Here is a 27,197-nt window from a genome sequence, read left to right on the forward strand (position 1 = left end):
AGCAATAATATATTTCAAATAATCTGATCCTGACAGATAAACAATACTGAAACGATTACTCGACAGGAATGGCGAGAATAGACCTATAGGTTAATTGTTGTTGCAGTGTAGGGCTTCATGAATGTCATTATGCTATAACACAAAGTAAATACAAATGCTGAGTGCGTGTGTAAATCATGAAGCATACTCTTAATTGCTTCTTTAGACGCCTACATTTCAATATTGATAAATTGAAAATGACTAGGCTAATGGATGGCAATGTTTCTCTGACACATTGAAACCCGTGATCGTCTGCAGTGGGATAGCACATGGGGTTGACCGGCTGCGGAACTCCTTTTATGGTGGGGTAAGAGATCGGTTTCTGTGCGACTGCAGTAGCCTGCCTGGTGTCAGTCTGTCTGCTCTCTTGCCCATTTATGGAATTCGAGAGCTTGGGACTGACTATAAGGTCCGATCTACACAAATATTATTCTGGGTTATTTAGCTATGAAGTTGCTAAGTCTCCTTGGTTTGAATGCTGAAAGCAATTTTTTATCTTGTTTTCTTTTTAACTTAACAACAGGAATTGGTGGATTTTGCGTATTAAATAAGTAGAGAACATTGATTAGAAAAGCTACATTTGGACAACAATTCATTTATAACCCTATACCCTTTAGAGACAGACTTTACCTTAAGTTGCCTGTGAAAAAATAAAAAATAATCAGCTAATGTTTTTTTATAGCCCAATTCATAGTCCCATTTTTACCACGTTCTTCTCGGGGTAAGCCTTCTATATCTCTTGTGGGAGTGCACATGCCGGTAAGTGTAGGAGGGGCAAAAGAGGGCAGATGTGGGTGGACGTCTATTTTAATAAATCAATTGAATTTACAATGTCACAAATAAATCCAGTATTAATTCGTTTTAGTCAGGACCTAAGAAACATTATAACACAGATTTTTTTTCAAAGAATAGAAGGGCATATTTTGAGTTAAATATGGTTACTGGTTTGTGCAGCCTATAAATAGCTGCGCCATGCACATGAAATCAAGTTATTTTGTTAATTAAACACACACTTAGACTACCCTGATCACAGTCAACACACACAGGGTATATTTTATAGTAGGCTAAGGATATAATGAAATAAAACAGAATAAAATACGAAGGATATTTTTCCCACACAACTTGTCCAGTTTCAACTGTTCTGCCTTATTATTATTCAACCATGCTGGTCATTTATGAACATTTGAATATCTTGGCCACGTTCTGTTATAATCTTCACCCGGCACAGCCAGAAGAGGACTGTCCACCCCACATAGCGTGGTTCCTCTCTGGGTTTCTTCCTAGGTTTTGGCCTTTCTAGGGAGTTTTTCCTAGCCACCGTGCTTCTATTGTTATGCAGGTGAGTGAGGACCCAAAAGCGACTTAACAGAAACAAGTCCAAACAGAAAAGAACAAATCCTGAATCCTTAACAGGAAATGTCCAAACGGGGATAACAGAAATCCTCTAGTTTGTAGAGGGGAATAACAGGATAAGCGGCCACAGACTGCAGGTCCCTTCGGGTAGGCGCGGGTCGTAGCTGACAGAGACACCTGCTCACACGCAGCATCTGATGATAGGCAAAACACGACAGGACGGAAGTACACAGCGAACAGCAAACAAGGATCCGACAAGGACAGAAGCAGAAACAGAGAGAGAAATAGAGACTTAATCAGAGGGCAAAATAGGGGACAGGTGTGAAAGAGTAAACAAGGTCGTTAGGAGAATGAGGAACAGCTGGGAGCAGGAACGGAACGATAGAGAGAGAGAGGGATAGAGAGAGGGAAAGAAACCTAATAAGACCAGCAGGGGGAAACGAATAGAAGAGAAAGCACAGGGACAAGACATGACAATATATGACAATACATGACAGTACCCCCCCACTCACCGAGCGCCTCCTGGCGCACTCGAGGAGGAACCCTGGCGGCAACGGAGGAAATCATTGATCAACGAACGGTCCAGCACGTCCCGAGATAGAACCCAACTCCTCTCCTCAGGACCGTAACGGGAAACGATGAAGAGGGAATCTAGTGCAATTACTCTTATAAAAATGAGACACGGGTAGAGAACTGTAAGAGTTAGAGCAATCAGGACCAAACAGGCCAGGAGAGTAACAACTATGGACAAACTGAGACACAGCAAGGCTAAGACCAGGAACAGGAGAGAGGCGGTGGCTGTGGACAGACTGAGACACAGCAAGTGCAGGAACAGGACCAGGAGAGATGCGGTGGCTGGGGACAGACTGAGACACAGCAAGGGCAGGAGCAGAAGCAGGAAGAGAGTTACCGGACTTAGTCTGCGCGCAGTCCGAACAAGCAGCCACGAAACGGCGCGTGTCACGCTCCTGAGTAGGCCACCAAAAACGCTGGCGAATAGAAGCAAGCGTACCCTGAACGCCGGGGTGGCCAGCTAACTGGGCAGAGTGAGCCCACTGAAGAATGGCCAGACGAGTAGAAACGGGAACGAAAAGAAGGTTCCTAGGACAAGCGCGCGGTGACGGAGTGTGAGTGAGTGCTTGCTTTACCTGTCTCTCAATTCCCCAGACATTCAACCCGACAACACGCCCCTCAGGGAGAATCCCCTCGGGGTCGGTAGAGGCTACAGAAGAACTGAAGAGACGGGATAAAGCATCAGGCTTGGTGTTCTTAGTGCCCGGACGATAAGAAATAACGAACTCGAAATGAGCGAAATACAGCGCCCAACGAGCCTGACACGCATTAAGTCGTTTGGCAGAACGGATGTACTCAAGGTTCTTATGGTCAGTCCAAACGACAAAAGGAACGGTCGCCCCCTCCAACCACTGTCGCCATTCGCCTAGGGCTAAGCGGATGGCGAGCAGTTCGCGGTTAGCCACATCATAGTTACGTTCCGACGGCGACAGGCGTTGAGAAAAATACGCGCAAGGGTGGACCTTATCGTCAGTATGGGAGCGCTGGGACAGAATGGCTCCCACGCCCACCTCTGACGCGTCTACCTCGACAATGAACTGTTTAGTGACGTCAGGTGTAACAAGGATAGGAGCGGATGTTAAACGCTTCTTGAGGAGATCAAAAGCTCCCTGGGCGGAAACGGACCACTTAAAGCACGTCTTGACAGAAGTAAGGACTGTGAGAGGAGCTGCCACTCGACCGAAGTTACGAAAGAAACGCCGATAGAAATTCGCGAAACCGAGAAAGCGCTGCAGTTCGACACGTGACTTAGGAACGGGCCAATCGCTGACAGCATGGACCCTAGCGGGATCCATCTGAATGCCTTCAGCGGAAATAACAGAACCGAGAAAAGTGACGGAGGAGACATGAAAAGCGCACTTCTCAGCCTTCACATAAAGACAATTCTCTAAAAGGCGCTGGAGGACACGTCGAACGTGCTGAACATGATTCTGGAGTGACGGTGAAAAAATCAGGATCTCGTCAAGGTAAACAAAAACAAAGATGTTCAGCATGTCACTCAGTACATCATTAACTAATGCCTGAAAGACAGCTGGAGCATTAGCGAGACCGAACGGCGGAACCCGATATTCAAAATGCCCTAACGGAGTGTTAAACGCCGTTTTCCACTCGTCCCCCTCCCTGATGCGCACGAGATGGTAAGCGTTACGAAGATCCAACTTAGTAAAGAACCTGGCTCCCTGCAGAATCTCAAAAACTGAAGACATAAGGGGAAGCGGATAACGATTCTTAACCGTTATGTCATTCAGCCCTCGATAATCCACGCAGGGACGCAGGGTCCCGTCCTCTTCCTTAACAAAAAAGAACCCCGCTTCGGCGGGAGAGGAGGAAGGAACCACGGTACCGGTGTCGAGAGCTACAGACAAATAATCTTCGAGAGCCTTACGTTCGGTAGCCGACAGAGAGTCTAGTCTACCCCGTGGGGGAGTAGTACCCGGAAGGAGATCAATACAACAATCATACGACCGGTGAGGAGGAAGGAAGGTGGCTCTGGACCGACTGAAGACCGTGCGCAGATCATGATATTCCTCCGGCACTCCTGTCAAATCACCAGGCTCCTCCTGTGAAGAGGGGGCAGAAGAAACAGGAGGAATAGCAGACATTAAACATTTCACATGACAAGAAACGTTCCAGGAAAGGATAGAATTACTAGACCAATCAATAGAAGGATTATGACACACTAGCCAGGGATGACCCAAAACAACAGGTGTAAAAGGTGAACGAAAAATCAAAAAAGAAATGGTCTCACTATGGTTACCAGATACTGTGAGGGTTAAAGGTAGTGTTTCACATAATATACTAGGGAGAGGACTACCATCCAAGGCGAACATGGCCGTGGGCTCCCCTAACTATCTGAGAGGAATGTCATGTTCCCGAGCCCAGGCTTCGTCCATAAAACAGCCCTCCGCCCCAGAGTCTATTAATGCATTGCAGGAAGCTGCCGAACCGGTCCAGCGTAGATGGACCGACAAGGTAGTACAGGAACTTGACGGAGAGGACAGAGTAGTAGCGCTTACCAGTAGCCCTCCGCTTACTGATGAGCTCTGGCCTTTAACTGGACATGAAATGACAAAATGACCAGCGGAACCGCAATAGAGACAGAGGCGGTTGGTGATTCTCCGTTCCCTCTCCTTAGTCGAGATGCGAATACCCCCCAGCTGCATGGGCTCAACACCTGAGCCAGTGGGGGAAGATGGTAGTGTCGGGGAGAGGGGGAACACAGTTAACGCGAGCTCTCTTCCATGAGCTCAGTGACGAAGATCTACCCGTCGTTCTATGCGAATAGCGAGTTCAATCAAAGAATCCACGCTGGATGGAACCTCCCGGGAGAGAATCTCATCCTTAACCTTAGCGTGGAGTCCCTCCAGAAGACGAGCGAGCAACGCCGGCTCGTTCCAGTTACTGGAGGCAGCAAGAGTGCGAAACTCTATAGAGTAATCCGTTATGGATCGATTACCTTGACATAGGGAAGACAGGGACCAGGAAGCTTCTTTCCCAAAAACAGAACGATCAAAAACCCGTATCATCTCCTCCTTAAAGTTCTGATACTGGTTAGTACACTCAGCCCTTGCCTCCCAGATAGCCGTGCCCCACTCCCGAGCCCGTCCAGTAAGGAGAGATATGACGTAGGCGATACGAGCAATACCCCTGGAGTACGTGTGGGGCTGGAGAGAGAACACTATATCACACTGGGTAAGGAACGAGCGACATTCAGTGGGCTCCCCAGAGTAACACGGTGGGTTATTAATTCTGGGCTCCGGAGACCCGGAAGCCCAGGAGGTAACCGGTGGATCGAGGCGGAGATTGTGAATCTCCTCCGAGAGGCCGGAGACTTGGGCGGCCAGGGTCTCAACGGCATGTCGAGCAGCAGACAATTCCTGTTCGTGTCTGCCTAGCATCGCTCCCTGGAACTCGACAGCAGAGTAGAGAGAATCCGTAGTCGCTGGGTCCATTCTTGGTCGGATCCTTCTGTTATGCAGGTGAGTGAGGACCCAAAAGCGACTTAACAGAAACTGAGTTTATTCAAGTCCAAACAGAAAATAACAAATCCTGAATCCTTAACAGGAAATGTCCAAACGGGGATAACAGAAATCCTCTAGTTTGTAGAGGGGAATAACAGGATAAGCGGCCGCAGACAGCAGGTCCCTTCGGGTAGGCGCGGGTCGTAGCTGACAGAGACACCTGCTCACACGCAGCATCTGATGATAGGCAAAACACGACAGGACGGAACAAGTACACAGCGAACAGCAAACAAGGATCCGACAAGGACAGAAGCAGAAACAGAGAGAGAAATAGAGACTTAATCAGAGGGCAAAATAGGGGACAGGTGTGAAAGAGTAAACAAGGTCGTTAGGAGAATGAGGAACAGCTGGGAGCAGGAACGGAACGATAGAGAGAGAGAGGGATAGAGAGAGGGAAAGAAAACTAATAAGACCAGCAGGGGGAAACGAATAGAAGAGAAAGCACAGGGACAAGACATGACAATATATGACAATACATGACATCTACACCTGCATTGCTTGCTTTTTGGGGTTTTAGGCTGGGTTTCTGTACAGCACTTTGAGATATCAGCTGATGTACGAAGGGCTATAGGGCTACAGAGGCTCCACCTATTACCAAACAATACACAGTAAATAATTATAAATAAAACTGTTAGCCTAAATGTTTGACATTTTAAAGTAACAAATGACTGAGTAAAAATGACAAGACTAGAGTAAATAAAAATGTAAACTTGCGTAACTTTAGTGGCATGGCATCTTATAATGGTGATGAACCCAAATTCACTGCTGGGAGGGGGAGGTTTTTCTCATACTCTGATCAAACCCCTGTAAAGTGTGTAGGTGCAGGAGGTTCCCCCATGTTTTGCTCCACAAAAAATTGGATGTAAGCCCTTCAGCTAGCCCGGGAAATAGGGAGCTCCATTAGGGAAGAACTACAGAGTGGCAGGTCCAGTACTTATGAGCCACCAGTAAGTACATAAAAGATAAGTGATCATCATTCAGAGTCAGTAGGATATGTAGATCTCAGTCAAATTAAGTTCATCATGCAATCAGACATAAATTAACCTCCTCCATATAGAGGAGATACAGACAAATGTTCCATTCATGAATGGGAGGAGTTGATGAGAATATACTTGAGGAGGAAGTGATGTCCTGTTGGGGAACAATCAGATTAGATGATTAGTCGATTATCTGGCAAAGCAAGAGACATGGTAAAGATACATTTACGCAATGAGACAACAGTTGATCCTACAGAGAAGCCAGAGATTGTATTGGACATTCTGAAACAGAATTTCAGCGAATTGGCCTATTCATGCATACCCTTGGCTGATTTTTACAATACTAAACCTGTACCCGGAGAGGCTGTTATGGAGTACTGGGTTCGATTGAACAAGGCCGTAGATGTCGCTGACGAGGGCCTTAAGAGACAAGGTAAGAAGATTGACGGCTCCAACTCTGATGTCGTTAGGATGTTTGTAACATACTGCCCTGACCCCAAACTGGCAGCAGTATTCCAATACAAGTCTGCTGAGAAATGGACTGCGAGGGAAGTACAGGAGAGAATCTATGAACATGAACGCCGCAGGAAGGCCACCATGTGTCAATCTACCGCTGTATCCTCAAAGCAAGTAACCGTACATCCCCAGATAACTCCATGTGAAGGCGGGGCCAATGCTGGTGCGTGCAGTGACACTTCTCTCACATCAAGCGCCAAACAAGATGGGCAGAGTGCAAGTATCGAGAGACTCATTCACCTGCTTGAATGTAACTTAGAGAAGAGCATACCACCCGTTATGGTTTCACAGACACAGGCCAAGGCACCATCTTTCCCCACCCAGCCCTTCAGGCGTAGGGAATGCAGGGTTTGTGGCTCAACGGATCACTCCACTGTGATGCACTGTAGACATGAGAACCTGTGCCTCCGGTGCTTTTCCCCAGATCATTGGAAGTCAAATTGTCCTAAACCGGGGGAACGCTATGCCAATCCCGGTGGTGAAAGACGCCCACCACAACAGCAGAGAAACTCACCACCACAGCAGCAACCGTTAAACTGACACGCCCACAGGTGAAGGGGGAAAATGTGGGTGTTCAACTGTCTACCCCCAAGAAAGAATTTGATGATCTCGAGAAAACGTATGAGATTTTGTGCTCTGATGTGAAAAAAGGAGAGAAAATTGTTATGTTAGGTTCACAAGAAGTTGAGGCTTTTTCAGATTTGTTTTACACCTCTGTGTCTGTACATGGGAAAGTGCAGCTTAAGGGCATGCTTGACACTGGGTCTATGGACTGTACATTGAGTGAACATGCGGAGCAGAGACTTTTGGAAGCAGGTGCCCTTCCTCAGCATTATCAGCCTCCCACAGAGTTAGTATTAGTGGGGTGTGGGGGGAAGAAGACCTCAACAAAGTGTTTCTATGATTTGGAGATGCAAATCTATGGGATTGATGTTAAAGTGTCCACTCTAGTTGTTCCTGGACAGCGTGATGATCTCATCCTGGGATCGAATGTCATTAAGCATCTATTGCATGAGATGAAAGGCACTGACGAATACTGGAAGCTCGTCAACAACATGGATGGCCAGTGTCACAAGATGGAAGGGACAGCAAGTCGATGGCAAGATTGGGACAGTGAAGCTCACTCAAGCTGTGACTCTTTCGCCCAAGACTAAACACTTAGTTTGGGGTAAACTTCCTAAAAATGTGGCATTGTCTCCAGGCAGCACTGTAATAGTCGAACCTACCAGGTCAAAGGTCATGCCCAGAAACATACTCGTGGGTAGAGTTATTACACCCATGTGGGGAGATGGCTGGGTCCCTTTAAAGGTAGTAAACTGTTCTGACAAACATCTCACCCTAAGACGTAACATGAAGTTGGCAGATGTGTCTACATGCTTGGCTGTTGAGGATAGAACAATCTTTCAGGGCCTTCATGAAGTGAGGAAAACCCCAATGGAACAGAAGCAGGATGACAATGGCTGCCACAATCTGAAACAAAGACTGTCTGATCTAGGATTAGTAGACATTGACGGATGCCAGGTAGCTGACCAGTGGAAGGAAAAGCTTGTGAATACCATCACAAAATATGAAGACATCTTCTGAAGACATAATCTGGACTGCGGAGAAGCTAGGGGTTATGTTCACCGTATCCACCTGGTTGATGACAGACCCTTCCGGCTACCATACAGAAGCGTTCCGCTTGCTCATTACCTGAAGCTGAGGAAGGTATTGACAGATATGGAAGAAGTAGGTCTTATACGCAAGTCAGTTAGTGAGTATGCCTCCCCTTTAGTCATGGTATGGAAGAAAGACGGGAGTCTGAGGTTATGCACTGACTTCAGGTGGATGAATGCACGAACGGTGAAGGACGCTCATCCCCTTCCTCATCAAGCAGATTGCTTCTCGCAGCCCTTGGTGGCAGTGCATTTTTCAGCACCATGGACTTGACCTCAGGATTTTATAACATTCCAGTTCACGAAGAGGACAAGAAGTACACAGCCTTTACCACACCGATGGGACTTTGAGTACAATCACATGCCACAAGGTCTGTGTAACAGCCCGGCCTCTTTCATGGGAATGATGTTGAGTATATTTGGGGACCTAAACTTCTCAAATCTCCTTTGTTACCTAGATGACTTGTTGGTCTTTGCACCCACCTTGGAACAGGCTCTACAGCGACTTGAAGTTGTGTTTAGCCGTCTAAGAGCCAACAATCTTAAGCTAGCACCCAAAAAATGCCACTTTCTACGAAGAACAGTGAAATTCCTCGGACATATCATTAAAGAGGACAGTGTGTCAGTAGATCCTGAGAAGGTGGAGGCCATTACCAAGATGAGCCAAGATCAGCTGATGGAGGCAGATGGATGCACTCCCTCTGCTCGGAGGCTGAAATCCTTCTCGGGTATGGTATTATATTACCAGCACTTCATTCCTGACTGTTCTGCTATAGCCAGACCTTTGTTTGCACTCACTGGGGGTCAAAAGAGAAGAGGAGGAGATGGGAAGAAGGGCAACAGTGGGATTTTCCGGAAACTGACGCTATCGGATTGGACTGAGGAGTGTGTCATTGCATTCCAGAAGCTGAAGGATGCTCTTTTGAATTGTGTCGTGCTAGCTCACCCTGATTTTCGAGAGGCCGTTCATTCTCTTCACTGACGCTTCCTTGGATGGTCTTGGGGCTGTGCTTTGCCAAGTACCTGAAGGTGAAGATAAGGCAAGGCCCATAGTATTTGCGAGCAAGACCCTGAGTAAGTGGCAGAGAAGGTATCCGGCACACAGCCTTGGAATTTCTAGCACTGAAATGGAGTGTGTGTGAGAAATTCAGTCACTGGCTTAAGGGGCACGAGTTCACTGTCTGGACAGATAGTAACCCGTTAATGTACATCATGACAAAACCCAAGCTGGACGCTTGCGAGCAAAGATGGGTTGCCAAGCTGGCACCGTACAACTTTGATTTGAAGCGTATCCCAGGCAACAAGAATACAGTAGCAGATGCACTGAGCCGCGGCCCCTTTGCAGTGACTGTCGCGCAGAGACTGATGAGGGAGTCCTACCTAGCACTTCTGTCTGAGGCTGTTGGGACGCTGAATGATGATGTCCAAGATGCCTTCCATTGGGCTTCTTATCCCCAGGAGATAACCTCTTTGACCACTGCTGAAGTGAAGGCCATATGTCAGCTCCATATTGACTGGGAATGTTCAACGGAAATGCAAGCAATCCAGCTTGGTTCCAACACCCAACGGCTGCTTTCTCCCGGTATTGACACTTTGCCTGAACTCTCGCACAAGGAACTTCGAGATCTCCAGCTGCAAGACTCTGTGACTTCCAAGGTCATCCCTTTCGTCTTCAATAAGAAACGGCCCACCAGACGAGATCGATACAATGTTTCTTCTAAAGTGTTGTTGCTGATGAAACAGTGGGATCGCTTGATCCTAAGAGAGGGAGTTCTGTATCGTGTCATTAAGGAGAGTCACACAAACCGGAGAAAGTTCCAGTATGTCTTGCCAGAGGTGTTGAGACTCAAAGCGATGACTGGCATTCACGACCTTGCAGGACATCAAAGCCAAGCTAGAACTCTAGCTCTGGCCAGACAGAGATTTTTCTGGCCTGCAATGGAGAGGGACATCAAGGAGTATGTGCGCTGCTGCCAGAGATACATTCTAGCAAAGACTCCAGAGCCAGCGGCTAGAGCCCCGTTAGAGAGCATCAAAACTTGCTCTCCCATGGAGTTGGTGTAAGTAAGAAGAACTCAGTTGATGTTCTGGTGGTGACTGACCACTTCACTAAACTTGCCCATGCATGGCCATGCAGAAACCAGACAGCCAAGCAAGTAGCTCGTAAACTGTGGGATCATGTCTTCTGCGTCTATGGCTTTGCATCAAGGATCCATACTGATAGAGTCAATCCACCAGAAGGTGTAAGTTTAACATAGTACAGAGAGATGATTTTGTGACTGTCTTGGATGTCAAAGTGCTGGTGGTATTAATTTCAAGATTCTTTAGGTTCAAGTTATATTACTTAGTCCTCTTCGTCCCGGGTGGGACACAAAGCCTGCAAACAGTCTTCTACCCACTGGAGCCTTTGACCGCAGCTTACGCATGATATTCTCCATAAACTCCATCATTATCTACTTTATCTACAGCTCTGACATAGTGAAGTTTCTTGTCACACTGTCCCGGTGCAGACCATGTTTAGATCTCTCCTCCAGATCTGTTTTGCTTTGTCCCAAGAGCACCTATGCAATAGTACCATGTTTTCCATAAAGTAAACCGCCAGACTTCAACACCCTCTCTGTAAAAGAGAAAAGCTCTCCCATGATGGATTGTACCTGCTGAATCTCAGATTGGTAGAAATCACAAAGTACTGTGGTGCGAAGGAGAGACTCAAGACCAACTCACTGTCTTAAATATCACAGTTGTTCTCTGATCACATAGCAATGTAGCAACTGAAAGTCCTGATGTGAAGGTTAGGAAACAAATGATAGGACTGGTAGCTCTATGAATATGTCTGTATACACACTGCAATTAAGCTCACATGGTAATAAAGATTACTTGAGCATATGGAGCTGGAGAAATGATGGGGCCGGAGAAATGAAATGGATGGGGCCGGAGAAATGAAACCACTGTCAAATGAGACATTAACATATCAGATAACCACATCATATGACATAGCAATTGATTCTCCTTGCCACGACACTAGCAATGATTGCAATACTGCCCTAACAAAAGGTCCATTTCAGGTTAAGGGGAATTTAGAGAATAAGGATGATGAGGTCACCTGCATTAGAAGATGTTAACAAGTTGTTTACATCTTAGAGCTCTACAGTAGATGGCGCTAAACTGCCATAAAAATGTTGGTACAGTCCTGCAGAATCAAAGAAGCTAATGATTCAAAGAATCAAATATGCTGAAAAGCCTCTATATATTTATGACAGTGCTGTAAACAAACCTACCTCCAATGTAGGCCCCATCCTTTTCATTCTACAGAGGAAATATATAATATCTGTTGTTTATGTGTCCCAGTGGGCACTAATACACATTAAAGTGAACATAGAGAATACTTGTAGATGAGATAATGTGATTCTCCCTTCCTCTTATACCACACATGCACTATACACCGAGAAGACACAGAATAATTCAGCTTTTGTACCAGTTTTTTTGTGGAGGGAATTAAAAAGGCCTAGAAGGTAAAGTCATGTTTGAGATAAAGAATATACAGAGGAAATATAAATACGTTTTCCATTTAGATGTATATGGTGAGTGTGTTATTGTTTTAAATATTATATTAAAAACACAGCAATTGTGTAGGTTTTAGTACTACACAATGACAGACTTGATGGTCATCCTACTCTGTGGTTGTTTTTGTATAGCTGCTTGTTTCTCTAGTTTTGCAGTTGGAGTCCCAGCCCCCTACATTAGGAGCCCCAGGTCAGCTGTTAGTCCATCAGTATTGAAAGCTATTCAGTGGTGTGTTCTGTGGAGAACTGAAAAGACGTTACCCTGGTCTGGTACAGAGGAGAGGGAAGACTGGATAACACAAATAGTCACACACACACACACACACACACACACACACACACACACACACACACACACACACACACACACACACACACACACACACACACACACACACACACACACACACACACACACACACACACACACACACACACACACACACACACACTAATTTGTCTCTACCCTCTGGAGAAAAAGGAAGAGGATAATGAGTCGTGGCCAAAAGTTGAGTTTTATCACTCCTCATCTGCTGTTGTCTGACTAAGATTTCCTTTGATCTCTCAACAATTTCCCAAAGCGGACAAGATTACCGGTACATTCTTACTTGCCAAACCCACATCCTGACACAATGTCAACAGAGTGCTATGTGATAGTATTCTGCATCTGGCTGGTATAAGGCTAATCAAGGTAATTGTAAACACAGACATTATATCAGTCTAATTTCTATATATAATATTCAGGCTGTGGTACAAAATAGAAGCCCTACTGTTTGTGTTCCGGAGTTCTAAATTGAGCAGCTGCTGAAAAATGAGCTCCTGTATATATTGAGATTTAAATGGTTTTTAGAGTGAAGTACATCAAAAAAATCAAGAGAAAACTGCAAGACTCAATAGAAGACAAAACAAGGAACAAACCAAAAAGACAGGCTTTTGAAAAATTAACTATTTTTCATAAAATTGTACAGTTATCTTAGCTAGCTGAATTGCTAGCAGAATTGTTTACTTGTTGCTAAGCAGTTGCTAGGGACTCTCCTGGAAGAAGCTAGCTAGCTTACAAAGAATAACAACAAAAAATATCTAGTTAACAGAAGAAAGGAAGACAAAATAAGGACAAAAGGACAGAAGAAAAAGGAAAAGAAAGAGGACAACATAGTGAAACAGTCAGCACTTCTATTGCAACTTGTATTTCGTCGTCCTAACGTAGTCTACACTGCTATCTGCCCAGCAGCTAGCCAGCTAGCATACGTCCACCGTCTACCGAATAGCAGCACTGTAGAAACTATTACACTCAACTGAACGACTTGATTAGTGTAGTGTTAGCTAGCTACATAGTTGTCTTTGCTGTCTTCGTATCCAAGATAATTGTGTAGTCTAGAGCGTGTAGTCTTAGAGTGATTATCTTAATTTACTGAGGTTAGCTAGCCAGCTATTTGTCGTCCTTAACGTAGGAGACACTGCTAGCTAGCCAACAGCTAGCCAACGTCTACTGAATAGAACTTCCGCACTCAACAACCCGGTCGCATTCCGCTTCGCTCCACAGGTAGTATCACATTTTTCATTTCATTTCATTACAGCACAACGGTTTGATTTGTTTGATCGTAGCTAGCTACATAGCCGTCTGTGTATCAAAGATAATTGTTGTCGTTCTTTTAACGCAACGTAATGTAATCAACACTGCTAGCTAGCCAGCTAGCCCCCGAATAGCAGCACTGTAGAAACTATTACACTCAACGGAACAACTTGATTAGTGTAGTGTCAACAACGCAGCCACTGCCAGCTAGCCTACAAAGTCAACAACGCAGCCACTGCCAGCTAGCCTACTTCAGCAGTACTGTATCATTTTAATCATTTTAGTCAATAAGATTCTTGCTACGTAAGCTTAACTTTCTGAACATTTGAGACGTGTAGTCCACTTGTCATTCCAATCTCCTTGCATTAGCGTAGCCTCTTCTGTAGCCTGTCAACTATGTGTCTGTCTATCCCTGTTCTCTCCTCTCTGCACAGACCATACAAACGCTCCACACCGCGTGGCCGCTGCCACCCTAATCTGGTGGTCCCAGCGCGCACGACCCACGTGGAGTTCCAGGTCTCCGGTAGCCTCTGGAACTGCCGATCTGCAGCCAACAAGGCAGAGTTCATCTCAGCCTATGCCTCCCTCCAGTCCCTAGACTTCTTGGCACTGACAGAAACATGGATCACCACAGATAACACTGCTACTCCTACTGCTCTCTCTTCGTCCGCCCACGTGTTCTCGCACACCCCGAGAGCTTCTGGTCAGCGGGGTGGTGGCATCGGGATCCTTATCTCTCCCAAGTGGTCATTCTCTCTTTCTCCCCTTACCCATCTGTCTATCGCCTCCTTTGAATTTCATGCTGTCACAGTTACCAGCCCTTTCAAGCTTAACATCCTTATCATTTATTGCCCTCCAGGTCCCCTCGGAGAGTTCATCAATGAGCTTGATGCCTTGATAAGCTCCTTTCCTGAGGACGGCTCACCTCTCACAGTTCTGGGCGACTTTAACCTCCCCACGTCTACCTTTGACTCATTCCTCTCTGCCTCCTTCTTTCCACTCCTCTCCTCTTTTGACCTCACCCTCTCACCTTCCCCCCCTACTCACAAGGCAGGCAATACGCTCGACCTCATCTTTACTAGATGCTGTTTTTCCACTAACCTCATTGCAACTCCCCTCCAAGTCTCCGACCACTACCTTGTATCCTTTTCCCTCTCGCTCTCATCCAACACTTCCCACACTGCCCCTACTCGGATGGTATCGCGCCGTCCCAACCTTCGCTCTCTCTCCCCCGCTACTCTCTCCTCTTCCATCCTATCATCTCTTCCCTCTGCTCAGAATCTCCTGATTCTGCCTCCTCAACCCTCCTCTCCTCCCTTTCTGCATCCTTTGACTCTCTATGTCCCCTATCTTCCAGGCCGGCTCGGTCCTCCCCTCCCGCTCCGTGGCTTGACGACTCATTGCGAGCTCACAGAACAGGGCTCCGGGCAGCCGAGCGGAAATGGAGGAAAACTCGCCTCCCTGCGGACCTGGCATCCTTTCACTCCCTCCTCTCTACATTTTCCTCCTCTGTCTCTGCTGCGAAAGTCACTTTCTACCACTCTAAATTCCAAGCATCTGCCTCTAACCCTAGGAAGCTCTTTGCCACCTTCTCCTCCCTCCTGAATCCTCCTCCCCCCCCCCCCCTCCTCCCTCTCTGCAGATGACTTCGTCAACCATTTTGAAAAGAAGGTCGACGACATCCGATCCTCGTTTGCTAAGTCAAACGACACCGCTGGTTCTGCTCACAGTGCCCTACCCTGTGCTCTGACCTCTTTCTCCCCTCTCTCTCCAGATGAAATCTCGCGTCTTGTGACGGCCGGCCGCCCAACAACCTGCCCGCTTGACCCTATCCCCTCCTCTCTTCTCCAGACAATTTCCGGAGACCTTCTCCCTTACCTCACCTCGCTCATCAACTTATCCCTGACCGCTGGCTACGTCCCTTCCGTCTTCAAGAGAGCGAGAGTTGCACCCCTTCTGAAAAAACCTACACTCGATCCCTCCGATGTCAACAACTACAGACCAGTATCCCTTCTTTCTTTTCTCTCCAAAACTCTTGAACGTGCCGTCCTTGGTCAGCTTCCCGCTATCTCTCTCAGAATGACCTTCTTGATCCAAATCAGTCAGGTTTCAAGACTAGTCATTCAACTGAGACTGCTCTTCTCTGTATCACGGAGGCGCTCCGCACCGCTAAAGCTAACTCTCTCTCCTCTGCTCTCATCCTTCTAGACCTATCGGCTGCCTTCGATACTGTGAACCATCAGATCCTCCTCTCCACCCTCTCCGAGTTGGGCATCTCCGGCGTGGCCCACGCTTGGATTGCGTCCTACCTGACAGGTCGCTCCTACCAGGTGGCGTGGCGAGAATCTGTCTCCTCACCATGCGCTCTCACCACTGGTGTCCCCCAGGGCTCTGTTCTAGGCCCTCTCCTATTCTCGCTATACACCAAGTCACTTGGCTCTGTCATAACCTCACATGGTCTCTCCTATCATTGCTATGCAGACGACACACAATTAATCTTCTCCTTTCCCCCTTCTGATGACCAGGTGGCGAATCGCATCTCTGCATGTCTGGCAGACATATCAGTGTGGATGAATCACCACCTCAAGCTGAACTTTGGCAAGACGGAGCTGCTCTTCCTCCCGGGGAAGGACTGCCCGTTCCATGATCTCGCCATCACGGTTGACAACTCCATTGTGTCCTCCTCCCAGAGCGCTAAGAACCTTGGCGTAATCCTGGACAACACCCTGTCGTTCTCAACTAACATCAAGGCGGTGGCCCGTTCCTGTAGGTTCATGCTCTACAACATCCGCAGAGTACGACCCTGCCTCACACAGGAAGCGGCACAGGTCCTAATCCAGGCACTTGTCATCTCCCGTCTGGATTACTGCAACTCGCTGTTGGCTGGGCTCCCTGCCTGTGCCATTAAACCCCTACAACTCATCCAGAACGCCGCAGCCCGTCTAGTGTTCAACCTTCCCAAGTTCTCTCACGTCACCCCGCTCCTCCGCTCTCTCCACTGGCTTCCAGTTGAAGCTCGCATCCGCTACAAGACCATGGTGCTTGCCTACGGAGCTGTGAGGGGAACGGCACCTCAGTACCTCCAGGCTCTGATCAGGCCCTACACCCAAATAAGGGCACTGCGTTCATCCACCTCTGGCCTGCTCGCCTCCCTACCACTGAGGAAGTACAGTTCCCGCTCAGCCCAGTCAAAACTGTTCGCTGCTCTGGCTCCCCAATGGTGGAACAAACTCCCTCACGACGCCAGGACAGCGGAGTCAATCACCACCTTCCGGAGACACCTGAAACCCCACCTCTTTAAGGAATACCTAGGATAGGATAAAGTAATCCTTCTCACCCCCTCCCCCCTTAAAATATGTAGATGCACTATTGTAAAGTGGCTGTTCCACTGGATGTCATAAGGTGAATGCACCAATTTGTAAGTCGCTCTGGATAAGAGCGTCTGCTAAATGACTTAAATGTAAATGTAAATGTATGAACAAAGCTTTCTCTCAGGTACTTGGTAGTCAGTTATCAGACTCAGAGTCAATAAGATTTTCAGACAAATGGGGCAGCAATATACAAGTCCATACGTGTTCATAAGATGAACAGGTTCAGCCAGTCAGTTGATGGCAGCTTTCTTTAAAAAGTAAATAAGCAATCTTGCTTTAGGGTGTGTATGTGTACATATTGTACATGTATAGAAGCTGCGAAATATCCCAAGGTTTAAAGTTCTGTTCCTCAGCAACCTGATTACAAGGCAAATTACAAGGCATACAAGGATTAGGTTCCATTCAGCCACAACAGTATTGTGTTGGGCGATTAGGCCTGACTGGCAGTCAACATTACAATTCATACCAAAGGTGTTCGATGGGGTTGAGGTCAGGGCTCTGTGCAGGCCAGTCAAGTTCTTCCACACCGATCTTGACAAACCATTTTTATATGGACCTTGCTTGCATTGCTTATGGAGGCATTGTCATGCTGAAACAGGAAAGGGCCTTCCCCGAACTGTTATCACAAAGTTGGAAGCATAGAATCATCTAGAATGTCATTGTATGCTGTAGCGTTCCCTTCACTGGAACTAAGGGGCCTAGTCCAAACCATGAAAAACAGCTCCAGACCATTATTCCTCCTCCACCAAACTTTACAGTTGGCACTATGCAATGGAGCAGGTAGCGCTCTCCTGGCAATCGCCAAACCCAGGTTCATCCATCAAACTGCCAGATGTTGAAGCGTGATTCATCACTCCAGAGAACTCATTTCCACTGCTCTAGAGTCCAATGGGTGAGGAGCTTTACAACACTACAGCCAACACTTGGCATTATTCATGGTGATCTTAGGCTTGTGTGCGTGCGGCTGCTCGGCCATGGAAACCCATTTCATGAAACTCCCAACGAACAGTTCTTGTGCTGACATTGTTTCCAGGGGCAGTTTGGAACTTGGTACCGAGTGTTGCTAACGAGGACAGGCGATTTTTACGTGTTAAAATTGCAGCACTCAGCTGTCCCGTTCTGTGAGCTTTTGTGGCCTACCACTCTCCGGCTGAGCCATTGTTTTGCTTCTAGAATTCCCACTTCACAATAACAGCACTTACAGTTGGCCAGGGCATCTCTAGCAGGGCAGAAATATGAATAACTGGCTTGTTGAAAAGGTGGCATCCTATGCCATTCTACTGCCAATGTTTGTTATGGAGATTGCATGGCAATGTGCTCAATTTTCTACACCTGTCAGCAACGGGTGAGGCTGAAATAGCCAAATACACTAATTTGAAGGTGTGTCCACATACTTTTGTATATATAGAGTACGTAGTGCACTTAAATACATTTTGTGGTTAATTACCATGTACCAAATTTTAAAAAACAAGTTAAATGTGTCGCATTTTAAATTCTAGGCCTACTTATGGTTTTGTGACAGAAAATGTTGCGTAGGTATAGCAACTGTGCTCTCTAGTATTGGCACATGCGCTCTAGCCAACAGCTAGCAGATAGTGCAGGTATAGCCTACATGATGAGAATATTATGGACAAAAGTGAGAGATTATTTTTATTTGTCATGTTAAGCATCGTTCATCATGTGGCCAGAATAAGGCCCTCAATATTTATTAAAAAAGGAGCATCAAGCTCATCACCTTAAACTTTCACCACCCTGTTAAATTCATTATATTTTATATATTCCGCAACCTAATAAACTGCATGCAAATTAATTACTTAAAAATCATACAATGTGATTTTCTGGATTTTTGTTTTAGATTGTCTCTCACAGTTGAAGTGTTAATTTTTTTTTACAGACCTCTACATGCTTTGTAAGTAGGAAAACCTGCCAAATCGACAGTAATGTAACAAAATGTGGAAAACCTTAAGGGGTCTGAATACTTTCTGAAGGCACGATAGGCTTAGCCTCGTATATCCATCCTAATCTCATGAGCTTTAGAATGTGTTTTGCAATTTGTGTAGCAAAACACTTTGTAAGATCAGGAGGGTTATAGGAGGCTAGTATAGACCTTCTTAACATTATGAAATCGAATGTCTGGTATTAACTTACAAGTGGTTTGTTTAAGAAGTCCAGTGGTTATGTTGGCAAAGCATGCTTAGTGGAGTGAAGTTCTTCCCAACTTAACTAGATTTCCCAACTTCATTGATTGTTCTACAATAGTTGGGTAACACAGGTTACACATATGTATTCTTGCAAATGAAAGAAGATAAATGTGTTTGACATCTTGGAATATAGAGTTGATTATAGAACCCATGGGTAGAAGATCACCAAAGGTGGCCAATCCATGGTCTTGCAAGGCTGAAGTTCTGTCACGATTGTCATATAGAGACCAAGGTGCAGCGTGATATGAATACATTCTTCTTTAATTAAAGGAAGAACACTAAACGACCGTGCCGCTATATCAACCAAGTGCTGACATGCAACTACACATAGACAATAACCCACTAAACCAAAATGGCAACCTAAAATAGGATCGCCAATCAGAGACAACGATAAACAGCTGCCTCTGATTGGGAACCAATTCAGGCCACCACATTACCTAGACATACAAAAACCCCATAGATATACAAAAACCCTAGACAGGACAAAAAAACACCTAGACAAAACAAAAAGTAAACCAACTACCCTCGTCACACCCTGACCTAACCAAAATAATCAAGAAAACAAAGACAACTAAGGTCAGGGCGTGACAAGTTCATGCATGTTTTTGTTTTTGTTCCAGCTCAACCTGAATGAATGAATCATGGTTCTTTTGACTGAAGACCATAATAAGTTAATTAGTTTAATCAGTTTGTTGTTTTATTAGTGCTTCACTGGAACAAAATCCTGCTGACTTCAGTCTTTTGGAGTAAGTTTGGCCACCCCTATTACAACCAGTTTATGTTTAATGCTGACTTGTCATAACATGATGCAGCCACCTCCATGCTTGAAAATATGAAGAGTGGTAATCAGTGATGTGTTGTGTTGGATTTTCCCCAAACTTAACACTTTGTATTCAGGACATTGAGTTAATTTCTTTGCCATGTTTTTTTGCAATTTGTCTGTAGTGCCATATTTTCAAACAGGATGTATGTTTTGGAATATTTTTATTCTGACAGGCTTCCTTCTTTTCACTGTGTCATTTAAGTTAGTATTGTGGAGTATCTATAATGTTCTTGACCCATCCTCAGTTTTCTATTATCACAGCCATTGGCCTCATGGTTGAAATCCCTGAGTGGTTTCCTTCCTCTCTGACAACTGAGTTTTAGGAATTTTGAATGTATCTTTATAGTAACTGTGTCTCTTGATTACATCATCCAAAGTGCAATTAATAACTTCACCAGGCTCAAAGGGATATTTCTAAAAACATAATTACACATTATGGGGTATTATGTGTAGGCCAGTGACACAAAATCGCAATTAAATACATTTTAAATTCAGGCTGTAACACACCAAAATGGGGAAAAAGCCAAGATGTGTGAATACTTTCTCAATGCACTGTAGATCTCAAGTCAGAATACCTACCACCCATTATGCACATACGGGTATTTGATAGTACCATTTAAAAAATGTTTTGCATGTGCCTTGTAATTTACAGTATGTACACAAAGGTTTACTTTCAAAAGACAGCAAACATCAACTAACTGCCTGATCCTGTTCATCTTATGAACAGGTATGGACTTGTTGAGTAGTTTCCCCAATCCTCTGAAAGTCTTACTGATCTGACCAGTCTGGTAACTGGCTACCAAAAGCTTGAGTGAAAGCTTTGTTAATTACAGCAGTGTTTCTATTTTGTACCACATACTGGATTGGACAGGATGTCATTATACTTACAAATTAGACAGAGCGATGTAATGGCTGCATGCTATTAAATAAGTTAGCCCTACACCAGGCAGATACAGAATACTAACCAACGAGCTCACGGTCACATGTACAAAAAATATCTAGTTAACAGAAGAAAGGAAGACAAAATAAGGACAAAAGAAGGACAGAAGAAAAAGGAAAAGAAAGAGGACAACAAAGTGAAACAGTCAGCACTTCTATTGCAACTTCGTATTTCGTCGTCCTAACGTAGTCTACACTGCTATCTGCCCAGCAGCTAGCCAGCTAGCAAACGTCCACCGTCTACCAAATAGCAGCACTGTAGAAACTATTACACTCAACTGAACGACTTGATTAGTGTAGTGTTAGCTAGCTACATAGTTGTCTTTGCTGTCTTCGTATCCAAGATAATTGTGTAGTTTAGAGCGTATAGTCTTAGAGTGATTATCTTAATTTACCGAGGTTAGCTAGCCAGCTATTTGTCGTCCTTAACGTAGGAGACACTGCTAGCTAGCCAACAGCTAGCCAACGTCTACTGAATAGAACTTCCGCACTCAACAACCCGGTCGCATTCCGCTTCGCTCCACAGGTAGTATCACATTTTTCATTTCATTTCATTACAGCACAACGGTTTGATTTGTTTGATCGTAGCTAGCTACATAGCTAGCTACATAGCCGTCTGTGTATCAAAGATAATTGTGTAGTCTAGAGCGATTTTCTAGGTTAGCTAGCCAGCTATTGTCGTTCTTTTAACGCAACGTAACGTAATCAACACTGCTAGCTAGCCAGCTAGCCCCCGAATAGCAGCACTGTAGAAACTACTACACTCAACGGAACGACTTGATTAGTGTAGTGTCAACAACGCAGCCACTGTCAGCTAGCCTACAAAGTCAACAACGCAGCCACTGCCAGCTAGCCTACTTCAGCAGTACTGTATCATTTTTAATAATTTTAGTCAATAAGATTCTTGCTACGTAAGCTTAACTTTCTGAACATTCGAGACGTGTAGTCCACTTGTCATTCCAATCTCCTTGCATTAGCGTAGCCTCTTCTGTAGCCTGTCAACTATGTGTCTGTCTATCCCTGTTCTCTCCTCTCTGCACAGACCATACAAACGCTCCACACCGCGTGGCCGCTGCCACCCTAATCTGGTGGTCCCAGCGCGCACGACCCACGTGGAGTTCCAGGTCTCCGGTAGCCTCTGGAACTGCCGATCTGCAGCCAACAAGGCAGAGTTCATCTCAGCCTATGCCTCCCTCCAGTCCCTCGACTTCTTGGCACTGACAGAAACATGGATCACCACAGATAACACTGCTACTCCTACTGCTCTCTCTTCGTCCGCCCACGTGTTCTCGCACACCCCGAGAGCTTCTGGTCAGCGGGGTGGTGGCATAGTGATCCTTATCTCTCCCATGTGGTCATTCTCTCTTTCTCCCCTTACCCATCTGTCTATCGCCTCCTTTGAATTTCATGCTGTCACAGTTACCAGCCCTTTCAAGCTTAACATCCTTATCATTTATCGCCCTCCAGGTCCCCTCGGAGAGTTCATCAATGAGCTTGATGCCTTGATAAGCTCCTTTCCTGAGGACGGCTCACCTCTCACAGTTCTGGGCGACTTTAACCTCCCCACGTCTACCTTTGACTCATTCCTCTCTGCCTCCTTCTTTCCACTCCTCTCCTCTTTTGACCTCACCCTCTCACCTTCCCCCCCTACTCACAAGGCAGGCAATACGCTCGACCTCATCTTTACTAGATGCTGTTCTTCTACTAACCTCATTGCAACTCCCCTCCAAGTCTCCGACCACTACCTTGTATCCTTTTCCCTCTCGCTCTCATCCAACACTTCCCACACTGCCCCTACTCGGATGGTATCGCGCCGTCCCAACCTTCGCTCTCTCTCCCCCGCTACTCTCTCCTCTTCCATCCTATCATCTCTTCCCTCTGCTCAAACCTTCTCCAACCTATCTCCTGATTCTGCCTCCTCAACCCTCCTCTCCTCCCTTTCTGCATCCTTTGACTCTCTATGTCCCCTATCTTCCAGGCCGGCTCGGTCCTCCCCTCCCGCTCCGTGGCTTGACGACTCAATGCGAGCTCACAGAACAGGGCTCCGGAAGGCCGAGCGGAAATGGAGGAAAACTCGCCTCCCTGCGGACCTGGCATCCTTTCACTCCCTCCTCTCTACATTTTCCTCCTCTGTCTCTGCTGCTAAAGCCACTTTCTACCACTCTAAATTCCAAGCATCTGCCTCTAACCCTAGGAAGCTCTTTGCCACATTCTCCTCCCTCCTGAATCCTCCTCCCCCTCCCCCCCCTCCTCCCTCTCTGCAGATGACTTCGTCAACCATTTTGAAAAGAAGATCGACGACATCCGATCCTCGTTTGCTAAGTCAAACAACACCGCTGGTTCTGCTCACACTGCCCTACCCTGTGCTCTGACCTCTTTCTCCCCTCTCTCTCCAGATGAAATCTCGCGTCTTGTGACGGCCGGCCGCCCAACAACCTGCCCGCTCGATCCTATCCCCTCCTCTCTTCTCCAGACCATTTCCGGAGACCTTCTCCCTTACCTCACCTCGCTCATCAACTTATCCCTGACCGCTGGCTACGTCCCTTCCGTCTTCAAGAGAGCGAGAGTTGCACCCCTTCTGAAAAAACCTACACTCGATCCCTCCGATGTCAACAACTACAGACCAGTATCCCTTCTTTCTTTTCTCTCCAAAACTCTTGAACGTGCCGTCCTTGGTCAGCTCTCCCGCTATCTCTCTCAGAATGACCTTCTTGATCCAAATCAGTCAGGTTTCAAGACTAGTCATTCAACTGAGACTGCTCTTCTCTGTATCACGGAGGCGCTCCGCACCGCTAAAGCTAACTCTCTCTCCTCTGCTCTCATCCTTCTAGACCTATCGGCTGCCTTCGATACTGTGAACCATCAGATCCTCCTCTCCACCCTCTCCGAGTTGGGCATCTCCGGCGCGGCCCACGCTTGGATTGCGTCCTACCTGACAGGTCGCTCCTACCAGGTGGCGTGGCGAGAATCTGTCTCCTCACCACGCGCTCTCACCACTGGTGTCCCCCAGGGCTCTGTTCTAGGCCCTCTCCTATTCTCGCTATACACCAAGTCACTTGGCTCTGTCATAACCTCACATGGTCTCTCCTATCATTGCTATGCAGACGACACACAATTAATCTTCTCCTTTCCCCCTTCTGATGACCAGGTGGCGAATCGCATCTCTGCATGTCTGGCAGACATATCAGTGTGGATGACGGATCACCACCTCAAGCTGAACTTCGGCAAGACGGAGCTGCTCTTCCTCCCGGGGAAGGACTGCCCGTTCCATGATCTCGCCATCACGGTTGACAACTCCATTGTGTCCTCCTCCCAGAGCGCTAAGAACCTTGGCGTGATCCTGGACAACAAACTGTCGTTCTCAACTAACATCAAGGCGGTGGCCCGTTCCTGTAGGTTCATGCTCTACAACATCCGCAGAGTACGACCCTGCCTCACACAGGAAGCGGCGCAGGTCCTAATCCAGGCACTTGTCATCTCCCGTCTGGATTACTGCAACTCGCTGTTGGCTGGGCTCCCTGCCTGTGCCATTAAACCCCTACAACTCATCCAGAACGCCGCAGCCCGTCTAGTGTTCAACCTTCCCAAGTTCTCTCACGTCACCCCGCTCCTCCGCTCTCTCCACTGGCTTCCAGTTGAAGCTCGCATCCGCTACAAGACCATGGTGCTTGCCTACGGAGCTGTGAGGGGAACGGCACCTCAGTACCTCCAGGCTCTGATCAGGCCCTACACCCAAATAAGGGCACTGCGTTCATCCACCTCTGGCCTGCTCGCCTCCCTACCACTGAGGAAGTACAGTTCCCGCTCAGCTCAGTCAAAACTGTTCGCTGCTCTGGCTCCCCAATGGTGGAACAAACTCCCTCACGACGCCAGGACAGCGGAGTCAATCACCACCTTCCGGAGACACCTGAAACCCCACCTCTTTAAGGAATACCTAGGATAGGATAAAGTAATCCTTCTCACCCCCCTTAAAATATTTAGATGCACTATTGTAAAGTGGTTGTTCCACTGGATGTCATAAGGTGAATGCACCAATTTGTAAGTCGCTCTGGATAAGAGCGTCTGCTAAATGACTTAAATGTAAATGTAAATGTAATGTAAATGTCAAATTTCGAAGTTGTTCCAAACGTCAAATTTCCAAATGTTTAAGGTTAAGTTTAGGCATTTAACTCTGAATTCTTACATTTTAGGCATTAAATCAGAATGCTTAAGGTTAGGGTTGAGGTTTGGGATAGGCTTAATTAAAACAGAAATAACTTTCTATCGCTGGTTTCGAACATGCAACCTTTGGAACCAGAGGCAGATGAACCTACTTGAAGTTAATGGTTCTCTCTTTTATCCCTAGTGGCCGGTTTTTACATAATCTCCTGACATCCTCAAACATGGATGGATTTATATACAGTACCAGTCAAACGTTTGGACACACCTACTCATTCCAGGGTTTTTCTTTATTTTTACTATTTTCTACATTGTAGAATAATAGTGAAAACATCAACATTATGAAATAACACATAAGAAATCATGTCATAACCCAAAACGTTTATTCTTCAATGTAGCCACCCTTTGCCTTGATGACAGCTTTACACACTCTTGGCATTCTCTCAACCAGCTTCATGAGGTAGTCACCTGGAATGCATTTCAATTAACAGGTGTGCCCTGTATAGAAGTTAATACATTTGAGCCAATCTGTTGTGTTGTGTCAAGGTAGGGGTGGCATACAGAATATAGCCCTATTTGGTAAAAGACCAAGTCCATATTATGGCAGGAACAGCTCAAATAAGCAAAGAGAAATGACAGTCCATCATTACATTAAGGCCAGCCAATGCGGAAAATTTCAAGAAAGGTGAAAGTTTCTTCAAGTGAAATCGCAAAAATCATCAAGCGCTATGATGCAACTGGCTCTCATGAAGACCGCCACAGGAAAGGAAGACCCAGCCCAAATAAATGCTTCACAGAGTTCAAAAAACAGACACATCTCAACATCGACTGTTCAGAGGAGACTGTGTGAATTAGGCATTCATGGTCAAATTGCTGCAAAGAAAACACTACTAAACTACTAGACACCAATAAGAAGAATAGACTTGATTGGGCCAAGAAAATACGAGCAATGTATATTAGACTGGTGGAAATCTAATGAGTCCAAATTTGAGATGTTTAGTTCCAACCGCCATGTCTTTGTGAGATGCAGAGTAGGTGAAAGGATGAACTCCACATGTGTGGTTCCCACCGTGAAGCACGGAGGAGAAGGTGTGATGGTGCTTTGCTGGTGACACTGTCATTGATTTATTTAGAATTCAAAGAACACTAAACAAGCATGGCTACCACAGCATTCTGCAGCAATATGCCATCACATCTGGTTTGCACTTAGTGGGACTGTCATTTGTTTTTCAACATGACAATGACCCAACACACCTCCAGGCTGTGTAAGGGCTATTTGACCAAGAAGTAGAGTGATGGAATGCTGCATCAGATGACCTGGCCTCCACAATCACCTGACCTCAATGCAATTGAGATGGTTTGGGATGGGCTGGACCACAGAATGAAGAAAAAGCAGCCAAAAAGTGCTCAGGGTATGTCGGAACTCCTTCAAGACTGTTGGAAAAGCATTCCAGGTGAAGCTGGTTGAGAGAATGCCAAGAGTGTGCAAAGCGGTCATCAAGGCAAAGGGTGGCTACTTTTGAAGAATCTAAAATCTAAAATATATTTTGATTTGTTTAACACTTTTTGGTTACTACATGATTCTATGTTATTTCATAGTTTTGATGTCTTCAATATTATTTTACGATGTAGAAAATAGTAAAAATAAAGAAAAACCCTTGGATGAGTAGGTGTCCAAACTTTTGACTGGTTACTGTATTTATGCTAACCTATGTCTTTTTCCCTGTCTTATCTCACCTGTAATGTGTACTTTTCCATTGTCTTATCACTACTCCTATCTGCTCATTTCCAAAGAGTTCTCTGTAATGTATAGAGTTGTACATTCCTCACTGCCAAACATCTTAACCCTGCGTCAATTACAGTATGCTGGTAGTCGTGTGCTGTATCTGGTTGATATTCAACAATGTTAAGCTAACTTATTGACTTTCTATTAAG

At 46.0% G+C, this 27,197-nt stretch overlaps 1 protein-coding gene across 3 annotated transcripts in view; it reads right to left on the reverse strand.

Annotated features, from left to right (window-relative positions):
- LOC124013061 overlaps positions 1-27,197 on the reverse strand; it is a 36,576-nt gene that overhangs the window by 4,855 nt on the left and 4,524 nt on the right. Inside the window, exon 6 of one of the 3 annotated variants that reach the window (XM_046327199.1) lies at positions 3,984-4,025. The exons of 1 other annotated variant lie outside the window; for it this stretch is intronic. The gene's annotated coding sequence lies outside the window, so the exon portion shown is untranslated. Of the gene's footprint in view, positions 1-3,983; positions 4,026-27,197 lie in introns of those variants that run through there. One more of the 3 variants, XM_046327200.1, reaches the window with a different exon arrangement.

The sequence above is a fragment of the Oncorhynchus gorbuscha genome, linkage group LG24 (assembly GCF_021184085.1).
Source record: "Oncorhynchus gorbuscha isolate QuinsamMale2020 ecotype Even-year linkage group LG24, OgorEven_v1.0, whole genome shotgun sequence".
Taxonomy (NCBI): Eukaryota; Metazoa; Chordata; class Actinopteri; order Salmoniformes; family Salmonidae; genus Oncorhynchus; species Oncorhynchus gorbuscha.